Source organism: Triticum dicoccoides, chromosome 2B (assembly GCF_002162155.2).
Source record: "Triticum dicoccoides isolate Atlit2015 ecotype Zavitan chromosome 2B, WEW_v2.0, whole genome shotgun sequence".
Classification (NCBI taxonomy): Eukaryota; Viridiplantae; Streptophyta; class Magnoliopsida; order Poales; family Poaceae; genus Triticum; species Triticum dicoccoides.
Window position 1 is genome coordinate 177,269,014 of NC_041383.1, and position 13,522 is coordinate 177,282,535.

Genomic DNA, 13,522 nt, shown 5'->3' on the forward strand with positions numbered 1-13,522 from the left:
TACTTTTTTAGATAATAATTTTAAATACTTTTTTTACTTCAAACCTGACATGGAAGACAAAACAAACAACATTTTTAACAGAGGGTGCTCAGGTGGCCACAAGGCTCCGTCTGAGAGCACACTGTATCCGGTGAACTTTATTCAAATATAAAACAAACATTTTTCAAATATATGGTGAACTTTTTGAAATGCACGCTAAACAAAATTGCTATACATGATGAACATGTTCTTATACACAGTAATATTTTTTCCAATGCATGGCGAACATTTTGCTTCAATATGGAGAACTTTTTTCAACATGGTTTATTTTTGAAAAGTGAACAAAATTGGAATTTTGAACTTTTATTGGTTCTGGCATCGAGTAACCCGACCAACTCAGGCACCCGTCAGTTCTGGCATTTTATTACGTTTTCATTTTACTCATTCAGTGCATGTCATGGTTGATGCATTTCCTCTTGACCAGCACCCTCCTAGTCTCCTTTATATACTAGAGCTCCAACGACTATACGCTAGAGCAAGCGAGGTGGTACTAAAAGACTTACTCCCTTCATCAATTCACTGACATGCACGCAATACACATTTTTTAGGATAGTCTACACCTTTTTTAGACTATGTGTGTTGCACCTCCAGCCTTTGGAGGTCCAATATTAAAACAACAACACTTTTTGCTAAACAACAAGAACCCCAAAAAAACAGGCTTGCCTTGATTAGTGTTAGACAATCTCCGGTTTAAAAGTCCCAAAGACAAAAACTGTAGGACATTTCATGTATTTTCTAGGGTTTCCCCAGTGAAAAAACCTAAACACAGGCCGAACATGACACAGCGTGAGTTCGGCGTCCGAATTCGTTTAAATTTTGTGTGGGGGGCTACTATGGGAAGGCCCATCCATTGGAATTTTGTGCTGGCATTTCATGCATGGCACCAAACAAGCCATGCACAACCTGGACCTTTCGGGTATGCCGGTACGGCAAGTCTCGAAGCACTTTTTCTTCTCAACCACGCCAAATGGACCCAACTTTCTTCACACAAGGGAAATATCATGGCAAACATGCATGCCAAGTTTTGTTGGTTTCCGACTTTTCATGCATTTTCTAGGTTTTTTCCTGTGAAAAAAAACTAAAACACAAGCCAAACGTGACACAACATGCGTTCGGTGTCTAAATTCGTTCAAATTTTGTGTGGGGGACTGCCATGGGCATGCCCACATGCTGGCAAAGTTTGGTGTCATTTCTTGCATGGCAACAAATACACCATGTTCAACCGGGACCGTTCGGGTTTGCCGGTAGGGCAAGTCTCCAAGCACTTCTTTTTACCTCCACCAAACGTACCCAATTTTTTTCACACAATCGCATCACCATAGCCAGCATGCATGCCAAATTTTGTTCTTTTATGGCATTATATGCATTTCTACAATTTTCCTAGTGAAAAGACACTAAAACACAAGCCAGACATGACGCAACGTGCGTTCGGTTGTCCAAATTTCTTCAATTTTTGCGTGGGGGGCTGCCATGGGCACGCCCACATGCTAGGAAAATATTGTGTCATTTCGTGCATGGCAACAAATATACCATGTTCAACCGTGACCATTCGGGCCTGCCAGTAGAGCAAGTCTGGAAGCTCTTTATTTTCAACTCCACCGAACATACCCAATTTTTTTCACACCATGGCCATCATGCATGTCAAGTTTCTTTCATTTCTGGCATTCTATTCATTTTCTATGATTTTCCCAGTGAAAACCCCTAAAACGTAGGGCAGACGTGACGCAACGTGTGTTTGGTGTCCGAATTCGTTCAATTTTTGCATGGGAGACTATCATGGGCGTGCATCATGCTGGACAAATTTGACGTCATTTCATGCATGACAACAAATATACCATGTTCGACCGTGACTGTTCGGGTCTGCCGGTAGTGCAAGCATTGAAGCACTTTTTTCACCTACACCAAATGTACCCAAAAAATTTCCCACATAATGGCATCATCATGGCCAGCATGCATGCCAAGTTTCATTCATTTATGACATTCTATGCATTTTCTACGGTTTTCTAGGTTAAAAACCCTAAAATACACGTCTGGCATGATGGAACATATTAGTTGTCCGAATTCATTCATTTTTGCGTGGGAGAGGAGCTGCTCCAGTGTTGCATCGGGTCCCAATGTCATGTATCCATCGGCGGTGATGTGCCACTCCTTCGGCGGCCGTGCCGACGAATGAGCAATCCGAAGCAGCTCAACTCTGCATGCGGCCACGACAGAGTTGACGGCCAAGATCGACCGTCTCGCTATCGGATCCAGAGCTTGCCATCGAGAAGAGTAGGGGCGACGGGGCTCTGAGGAGGAGGAGGACATGCGGCGTGTGGCGGCTGGCCGACCCCAACTTTTTATAGCCTGGGGGCTGCGGGTGGGGGGGAGGGGGTGGTGGGCGCCGCAGCGGTGTGAATGCCAGGGCAGGCAGCGCGACACGACTACTTAATGGCGGGGCGGGCGATGCGGCATGCGAGCAACAGGCGACAGTGGTTGTGGCACGGCAGACGAGACGATAATGGTAAGCGGTAGGGGGTGCAGCCGTGATTATCAGCCGATCACATTGAACCGCCCCGCGTGCCACAACACGTCACGCAACACAAATATCGTGACCCAGCGCTGACAAAAATAGAAAATAAATCACTGCTGCCCTACGGATGAAAAACAAAAAATCCTAAAATCTGTCGCAACAAACCTTCTTATACTAATGGCTAGTTCAAATGTGCTAATGGCCCCCGTGCAACAGGTCGCAAGTTCAACTCTTGATTCATTCATATTCTGAGCATTGGGTTTGAGTCGTCGCAGCCTTTCGATAAATCAAACCAACATTGATCAAACCCAAAGAGGATTAGCGAACTTATCAATTTACCGGTACAATCAAGAGTAGTGAAAGCATGATCCAGACCAAAATAAAGCTTTTAATTATACCAACTGTTGAGCTAACTTAGGTTTAGGGAGGGCCAGGACACATGAGGATGACAAGAATTTGGAAGTAGATAGGGAAGAACAGGAAAGTTCAGAGAAGGGGCGGGTGAGATTGAAAATTACTCCCTCCGTTTCTAAACATAAGTCTTTTTAGAGATTTCAATATGGTCTCCATGCGGAGCAAAATGGGTGAATCTACACTCTAAAATACGTATATAACTCTATATACATCCGTATGTAGTCTATATTGAAATCTCTAGAAAGACACCCCAGTGTGAAGGAGAAACCTAGTTGTCCGGACTATCCATCATGTTGTTCTATTTCAAAAATGTGTGTCAAAAATGGCATTTGCTTTGTATTCCTATAATGGCAAATTGGTGTTCTTTCCCACTCCTATCTTCCTCATACCCCCTTTCCCCTTTCCCCCCAACCTTCACTCTTTTGTTTTTGTGCCATCACCACCTTCGGTGAGCACCATGATGATGGCTACCAACCACTCCCCCATGCCATCCATAGTTCCATGGGTACTGGGATCCTATTCTGAGCATTGGGTTTGAATGGAGTCGTCGCAGCCTTTTGATAAATCAAACCAACATTGATCAAACCCAAAGAGGATTAGCGAACTTATCAATTTACAGGTACAATCAAGAGTTGTGAAAGCATGATCTAGACCAAAAAATTATACCAACTGTTGAGCTAACTTAGGTTTAGGGAGGATCAGAACACACGAGGACGACAAGAATTTGGAAGTAGATAGGGAAGAACAGGAGAGTTCAGAGAAGGGGCGGGTGAGATTGAAAATTACTCCCTCCGTTTCTAAACATAAGTCTTTTTAGAGATTTTAATATGGTCTACATGCGGAGCAAAATGGGTGAATCTACATTCTAAAATACGTCTATAACTCTATATACATCCGTATGTAGTCTATATTGAAATCTCTAGAAAGACGTATATTTTTTTCGACAAGGGGAATATATTAATATCGCGGAGATACCAATTAAAAAAATATACACATTGGTCTAGCACATCCCCTCGTCATCTTCAGTATGCACTTTGTCGGTCCTGACAGTGAGTGACCTGCAGACACAAGAAAAATGAATTACAATTAATACTATTTGTACATGAATGAGGAAGAAAGGGTATAGTATAACTTTTTGCGTAACAAAAGACATAACCCAACAAAGAAAAGCTGAAACATATGAAAGGATGTAAGAGAAAATACAACTATTCCAATTAAAGGACAACTGTAGAATTCCTCAAATACAAAATTTAATTATACAAGAAGAAACATATGCTAGATTGAGCTAAATCTGGTGTAGGGAATTAAACACGAAGCAAAAACATAGAGCTCCCTATGAACATTTGATATTATCTTAGAAGGGAGACTAAGCAGTAATTGTTAAGTGCTTACGGCTTTAGAGAATGAAATGTCCAAGTCAAACAACTACTCACCAGTCACACCTCAGAGTGAAAAGGTAATTCTCAAAAGAAATCCGAAGGAAGCGTCACAAAGTGTGATAGAAATTGAAACCTTGAACTGCCACCCATTTAATAATGCAAGTGGACAACTCGAACATGCACTAACTTGGCTTTTCCACTCACTAACAGACCCTGTCAATAGCGGTGTGAATCTTTATTAAATCCTTTCTGCTTAATCAAGCCTCATTTGCATCAATTCAAGAAACTAAGTCTTCTGTATGATGTTTGAGAAACTACAAAGAATAAATGATATTTTTTACTCAAATGCGTAAAATGGCGAGCCTAAACACTGACGTCCAAATTTATCGAATTTCATGAAGAAAACTTAGTTTTTCTTAGACATAAACGCTTAGTTTCTCTTAGAAAAAAACTCAGTTTGTCAATTAAATGGAGTAATTGTTGGAGTGCATAGTCAGACAATGGCAATTTGGAGGTTAAGGAGCTACAGTGGAGTATTACAATTTTTGCAGAAAAAAGTTACATCAATGATGAAACCTTATTTTTGGTTCGATTGATATCAACAAGAGCGCATTCGTACACGGATCACTCAAGATCGAATAATTATCTTTTGAAACAACAAATATATATATAGTGCTTCAAGAAACCAAGACCTTCTCTTATACGCTCCAGTCCATAGAAAGATGGTACCAATCTGTAGAAAATTACCAAATCGATGCATACAAAAAACAGAAACATTGAACTACTATGGGTTTTCGACAAAAGATAAGTAACAATACAATTTCCACCTATGTACCTAGAACTCATGGAAGCAACAAATTTACAAGGCATCTAATTCGACCAGCTTAATTGAAAACTCTAATACCATCAGTGGAGGAGCAAAGTAATACTCACAAGTTGAGTAGCTCAGTGCGCTTCTGACAACAGCGTGAGCATCAACGTCTAGTGCCACTGATCAACCAGCACAGAGATGGCACATAAGATGAGGAGATGGGAGATCAGTGTCAGCAGGAGAGATCATCAGAACAGTGTTGTTGTACATAGGGGTAGCGCGAGCAGCAGGGAAAAACTCATGCAAGCAGGTTATGCTGCGCTTGAGAGATTGGAGAGACCATGGAAGCACCTTTGCAAAATGTGAAGCAGGACGCCCGACTGGAAGCTTTCTTGCAAGATGCATGAAACCAAACTCCGTCCCTTGATACAATTCAAGCAGAACAAAATATAGGTCACATAAAGAAAAAATAAAGCATAGTTAAACACAACTCTGATCTATTCACTTAAAATAGGATGATAATGATCTAAAGAAAATGGCAACCATCAAAGATGTCTCACCTTCAAACACCATGCTGAATTAAGGTTTGTTCTAAAATAAACAACTAAAAGATAAAAATATTTAAAACATTACAGTGACATGGTGTTTTATTTTTCTTCACAAACTAACATGATCAGGATCGCTCAACATGGACAAACAAACAGTCCTCATGGTTTTCTTTTCTTGCTTTCAATTCACTAAAGGAAAGTAAACACCCGGTGTTGTGTGTGACTCGCGCACACCCATGGGGAAGACAGGTCCATGGGATCTGGCCACCCACAACCAGACTGCATGATCCAGCGTAAAGGCACTGCTTGCTGCTACCTCGGCTCCCCAACCATCACAACAGTAGGTTTCCATCGATTTGCACACAAACCATGTCTCTACTGGCTGCAACACAACCATGTATTCCTATGTGGTTACCACACTCCTCTTTGATGTCCCTCCATCTCTCTCTCCCTCTCCCTCCTCTCAACGACCAACACAAGGGACAAAGAATAGCATGGAAAACAACACTCATCAACTCTTAACTACAGCCCTTAGAGGCATATCATCATTAATGTTGTTTGTAAAGGAGGAGCCAAGACAACATCTCAAAAGCTTATAGACCATGAACACCATCCTGTGACAAGCCTCGAATTTCACAGGTCTGCCCTGCAACTTTACAATAGTTATGCTAGAACTGAGTGTCATGGTCCAAATGTAGCAGTAGGACAGGAAGAAGTGGTTGAGGCCAAACCTGCACAAACTATCCATCTTGAGCAATGAGAGGCCATAGAGGTTAAGTGGCATCAGCGATTTGACAAGGCCTCGCTGATTGCAGTCAACCAAGAGCTCCCTGGTGGTGGCAGGATGGTTACCCTGTGCATCGCTAGGGGTCATTGTCGGTGTCAAAACTGGCGGATCTCGGGTAGGGGGTCCCGATCTGTGCGTCTAAGGCTAATGGTAACAGGAGGCAGGGGACACGATGTTTTACGCAGGTTCGGGCCCTCTCGATGGAGGTAAAACCCTACTTCCTGCTTGATTGATCTTGATGATATGAGTATTACAAGAGTTGGTAGATCGCAGAGGCTAAACCCTAGAAGCTAGCCTATGATGATTATGATTGTTATGATCGTCCCTATATGGACCAAACCCTCCGGTTTATATAGACACCGGAGGGGGATAGGGTTTACACAGAGTCGGTTACAAAGAAGGAAATCTAACATCCGAATCACCAAGCTTGTCTTCCATGCAAAGGAGAGTCCCATCCGGACATGGGGCGAAGTCTTGAGTCTTGTATCTTCATGGTCCAATAGTCCGGCCAAAGTATATAGTCCGGCTGTCCGGATACCCCCTAATCCAGGACTCCCTCAATAGCCCCTGAACCAGGCTTCAATGACGATGAGTCCGGCGCGCAGTTTGTCTTCGACATTGCAAGGCGGGTTCCATCTCCGAATACTCCAAAGTAGCTTGAGGATTGTGTCTGGCTTTGCGAGATAATTTCCGCACATCACCGTAGAGAGCATAGCACTTCATAAATCTGATCTGCAGACAATTTTTGTACGGCGTGCTCCTGCATCGTGGCCCGGCCCAATATGAACCGGTTTTTCTGGGCCTGCCTCAATACGCGTTGCGAGGCGGTTTTATTGGTGCACCTTGCCAAAGCAGAGATCATGTTCCCCTTATCGCGGGATCTTCCATCAATACGGGCGCGTGCGACCCCACGACGCATGTTAGTATGACTCTGTGTTTTTAGGCAAGTCCCAAGCGGTTACGCTGAGGATGCTTGATATTCACCCCCTTTATAAAGGGGCCGAGGCCTATCCCCCTTTCCCACCACTCTTGCGCCTTTTCGCATCTCGAGTTCTAACACCCAAAGCCCAAGCTCAAGCACTTCGGATCCTCAATCATGTCCGGACCCAACCTTCAAGGCCGGTGGATGGCCTCCTCGGTCACAGAAGAGGACATTGCGAAGCTTAGGGAGGTCAGATATCTGACCGCCGACATCAAGCACGGGCTTCCTGCTCCAGGGCAGGTCATCCCCACTCCTGAGCCTTATGAGGGCGTCGTATTTGTTTCTCACTTCCTCCGCGGCTTAGGCTTCACCCTTGATCCCTTTGCGAGAGGGCTCATGTTCTACTACGGGCTAGATTTTCATGATCTAGCTCCGAACGCCATCCTTCACATCTCGTTGTTCATCGTTGTGTGCGAAGCTTTTCTCCATGTCACTCCGCACTTTGTCTTATGGCTCAAGACCTTCAATGTGAAGCCGCAGATGATTGAGGAGCGACATGCGGAGTGCAGAGGTGCTGTAATAAGCAGGAACGCCGACACCCCTTGGCCAGAGGGCTCCTTCCCAGAGGTGTCCGATCTATGGCAGCGGAGGTGGTTTTACGTCACGGCTCCTAGAGGCACAAAGTGGGTGGCTGCCCCCGACTTCCATTCGGGCCCTCCTCCTCAACTGGCGTCGTGGGCCAACACAGGACGGGATTAGGGGCCTGCCAATGATGTACCAACACTGCAGAGCCGTATCCTGGAGCTTATTGAGGGGGACATTAGCATTGTAAGCATAATTCAGGTAATGCTAGTCCGACGGATGTTGCCGTGCAAATGCCAGCTTCTCCGGATGTGGGAGTTCAATCCAGAAGGTCCGTGGACTATTCTGCACTTCTTCGGCCTGACGCTCGAAGGAATGTGTAAGTTATTCTTCGGACCACAAGTAAAGTGTCTGGACACCACCGAGGATGCGGTCCTGAGCTGCAATCGCCCAGATACCCAAGTAAGTAACCCAAGAACCGAACAGTTTGTTTATATTTATCATAACATTATTCTGAAAATCCTCTGTGGCCAGGAATGGCTCAGCAAAGCGAAGAGAATCAGGTGTCCGGCGCCACTTCCCGAAGGCTCGCCTAGTCCTGCCATAGCCAAGATGCTTGGTCGTGTGTTAAGTAAAGTGCCCTCGGGGAAAGGCGAAGGGAAGAACAGAGAAGCAGAACTTCACACATTGCACATCCGAACCGGGGGAATTGCTACCTCCCTAAAGGAGGATAATCGGGGAGGGGAATCTAAGGTCTCCTCCCCTCACGGGAAGAAGAGGGCCGCCTCCGAAGACTTGGAGACGGAGGCGCCCTGATACGTCCATTTTGCATCATGCTTTTATATCAATATTTATTGCATTATGGCATGTTATTACACATTATATCTCAATACTTATGGATATTTTCTCTTATTTTACATGGTTTACCATGAAGAGGGGGAATGCCGGCAGCTGGAATTCTGGCTGAAAAAGGAGCAAACATTGGAAACCTATTCTGCACTGCTCCAAAAATCCTGAAACTTCACGAAACATCTTTTTGGAATTAATAAGAATTATTGGGCGAAAGAAATACACCAGGGGGCCCACACCTCAGCCAGGAGAGTGGGGGGCGCGCCCCCTGTCTCCTGGACCCCTTGGTGGGCCCCCGGTGTCCATCTTCTGCTATATTAGAGCTTTTACCCTGGAAAAAATCATGGGCAAGCTTATGGGACGAAACTCTGCCGCCACGAGGCGGAACCTTGGCGGAACCAATCTAGGGATCCGGCGGAGCTGTTCTGCCGGGGACACTCCCTCCGGGAGGGGGAAATCATCACCAACGTCATCACCAACGATCCTCTCATCGAGAGGGTATCAATCTCCATCAACATCTTCACCAGCACCATCTCCTCTCAAAACCCTAGTTCATCTCTTGTATCCAATCTTGTATCAAAACCACAAATTGGTACATCTGGGTTGCTAGTAGTGTTGATTACTCCTTGTAGTTGATGCTAATTGGTTTACTTGGTGGAAGATCATATGTTTAGATCATTTATGCATATTATTACCACTCTGATTATGAACATGAATATGCTTTGTGAGTAGTTACATTTGTTCCTGAGGACATGGGTGAAGTCTTGCTATTAGTAGTCATGTGAATTTGGTATTCGTTCGATATTTTGATGAGATGTATGTTGTCTTTTCCTCTAGTGGTGTTATGTGAACGTCGACTACATGACACTTCACCATTATTTGGGCCTAGCGGAAGGCATTGGGAAGTGATAAGTAGATGATGGGTTGCTAGAGTGACAGAAGCTTAAACCCTAGTTTATGCGTTGATTCGTTAGGGGCTGATTTGGATCCATATGTTTAATGTTGTGGTTAGGTTTACCTTAATACTTCTTTTGTAGTTGCGGATGCTTGCAATAGGGGTTAATCATAAGTGGGATGCTTGTCCAAGTAAAGGCAGTACCCAAGCACCGGTCCACCCACATACCAAATTATCAAAGTACCGAATGTGAATCATATGAACGTGATGAAAACTAGCTTGACGATAATTCCCATGTGTCCTTGGGAGCTCCTTTCTCATTATTAGAAATTGTCCGGGCTTATCCTTTGCTACATAAAGGATTGGGCCACCTTGCTGCACTTTATTTACTTTATTTACTTGTTACTCGTTACTATTTATCTTATCACAAAACAATCTATCACCTACAATTTCAGTACTTGCAGAGAAAACCTTACCGAAATCCGCTTATCATTTCCTTCTGCTCCTTGTTGGGTTCGACACTCTTACTTATTGAAAGGACTATGATTGATACCCTACACTTGTGGGTCATCAAGACTCTTTTCTGGCGCCGTTGCCATGGAGTGTAGCGCTTTTGGTGAGTGGAACTTGGTAAGGAAACATTTATATAGTGTGCTGAAATTTTCTGTTACTTGTCACTATGGAAACTAATCCTTTGAGGGGCTTGTTCGGGGTATCTTCACCCCAACTAGAAGAGCAAAGAGTTGCTCCTCAACCTACTGAACTTTATGAAAATATTTACTTTGAGATTCCCTCGTGTATGATAGAGAAACTACTAGCTAATCCATTTGCAGGAGATGGAACATTACATCCTGATTTACACCTTATCTTTGTGGATGAAGTTTGTGGATTATTTAAGCTTGCAGGTATTCCCAATGATGTTGTCAAAAGTAAGGTCTTCCCTTTATCTTTGAAGGGAGATGCATTTACATGGTATAGGCTATGTGATGATACGAGATCTTGGAATTATAAGCGATTGAAGTTGGAATTTCACCAGAAGTTCTATCCTATGCATCTTGTTCATCGTGATCGTAATTACATATATAATTTCTGGCCTCGCGAAGGAGAAAGCATCGCTCAAGCTTGGGGGAGGCTTAAGTCAATGTTATATTCATGCCCCAATCATGAGTTCTCCCGGGAAATGATTATTCAAAACTTTTATGCTTGGCTTTCTCTTGATAATCGCAACATGCTCGATACTTCCTGTGCTGGTTCTTATATGATGAAGACTATTGAATTCAAATGGGACTTATTGGAAAGAATTAAGCGCAACTCTGAATATTGGGGTTCCGACGATGGTAAGGAGTCAGGTATGACATCTAAGTTCGATTGTGTTAAATCTTTTATGGATACCGATGATTTCCGTGGATTTAGCCCTAAAGAGAAGTGGTTTAAATATAATCCTCCTGTTAAAGTAAAAGTAGTTGCACCTATTACAGTCGAAGAAAAGACTATCACCTATAGTGATCCTATTGTTCCTACTACTTATGTTGAGAAACCTCCTTTTCCTGTTAGGATAAAGGATCACGCTAAAGCTTCGACTGTTGTTCATAAGAGTAATACTAGGACTGATACACCTCCTGAGCAAATTAATGTTGAACCTAGTATTGCTATAGTTAAAGATCTCTTGGATGATGATTTAGATGGGCATGTTATTTATTTCTGTGGTGAGACTGCTAATATTGCTAGACCAGATACTAAGATACATAGACCTGTCGTAGGCATGCATGTTATTTCTGTTAAAATAGGAAATCATTGTTATCATGGCTTATGTGATATGGGTGCTAATGCTAGTGCAATACCTTATACCTTATATCAAGAAATTATGCATGACATTGCACCCATTGAATTAGAAGACATTGATGTTACTATTAAGCTTGCTAATAGGGATACCATTAAACCCTTTGGGATTGTCAGAGATGTTGAAGTTTTATGTGGGAAGGTTAAATACCCTGCTAATTTTCTTGTTCTTGGCTCCCCACAAGATGATTTTTCCCCATTATTTTTGGTAGACCCTTCTTGAATACAGCTAGTTCTAAGATTGATTGTGAAAAAGATAATGTCACGGTTGGTATAGATGGTATGTCTCATGAGTTTAATTTTGCTAAGTTTCATAGACAACCTCATGATAGGGAACCACCTAGTAAGGATGAAATTATTGGTCTTGCTTCCATTGTTGTGCCTCCTACTGATCCGTTAGAACAATATTTGCTAGACCATGAAAATGATATGTTTATGAAGGAAAGAAGGGAAATAGATGAAGTGTTCCTTAAACTGGAACCTATGCTGAAACATAACCTTCCCATTGAAATTCTTGGGGATCCTCCTCCACCCAAGGGTGATCCCGTGTTTGAACTCAAACCTTTACCTGATAATCTTAATTATGCTTATCTTGATGAAAAGAAAATATATCTTGTTATTATTAGTGCTAACCTTTTAGAGCAAGAAGAAGAAAGATTATTGAAAACTCTGAAGAAGCACCGAGCAACTATTGGATATACTCTGGATGATCTTAAGGGCGTTAGTCCCATGTTATGCCAACACAAAATTAAATTGGAGGATGATGCCAAACCAGTTAGAGATCCTCAACGATGACTAAATCCCAAGATGAAGGAAGTGCTAAGAAAGGAGATACTAAAGCTCCTTGAGGCATGTATTATTTATCCTGTTGCTGATAGTGAATGGGTAAGTCATGTCCATTGTGTTCCTAAAAAGGGAGGTATTACTGTTGTTCCTAATGATAAAGATGAATTGATCCTGCAAATAATTATTACAGGTTATAGGATGGTAATTGATTTCCGTAAGTTAAATAAAGCTACTAAGAAAGATCATTACCCTTTACCTTCTATTGATCAAATGCTAGAAAGACTATCCAAACACACACATTTCTGCTTTCTAGATGGTTATTCTGGCTTCTCTCAAATACCTATGTCAGCGAAGGATCAATCTAAAACTATTTTTACTTGCCCTTTTGGTACTTTTTCTTATAGACGTATGCCTTTTGGTTTATGTAATGCACCTGCTACCTTTCAAAGATGCATGATGGCTATATTCTCTGATTTTTGTGAAAAGATTTGTGAGGTATTCATGGATGATTTCTCCATTTATGGATCCTCTTTTGATGATTGTTTGAGCAACCTTGATCGAGTTTTGCATAGATGCGAAGACACTAGTCTCGTCCTGAATTGGGAAAAGTGTCACTTTATGGTTAACGAAGTCATTGTTTTGGGGCATAAGATCTCCGAGAGAGGTATTGAAGTTGATAAAGCCAAAGTTGATGCTATTGAAAAGATGCCATGTCCCAAGGACATAAAAGGTATAAGAAGTTTCCTTGGTCATGCCGGGTTTTATAGGAGGTTCATTAAAGACTTTTCTAAAATCTCTAGGCCTCTGACTAATTTATTGCAAAAAGATATTCCTTTTGTCTTTGATGATGATTGTGTAGAAGCATTTGAAATACTTAAGAAAGCTTTGATCACTACACCTATTGTTCAGCCACCTGATTGGAATTTACCTTTTGAAACTATGTGCGATGCTAGTGATTATGCTGTAGGTGTTGTTCTAGGGCAAAGAGTCGATAAGAAATTGAATGTTATCCAGTATGCTAGTAAGACTCTTGATACTGCCCAGAGAAATTATGCTACTACTAAAAAAGAGTTCTTAGCAGTCATGTTTGCATGTGATAAGTTTAGACCTTATATTGTTGATTCCAAAGTTACTATTCACACTGATCATGCTGCTATTA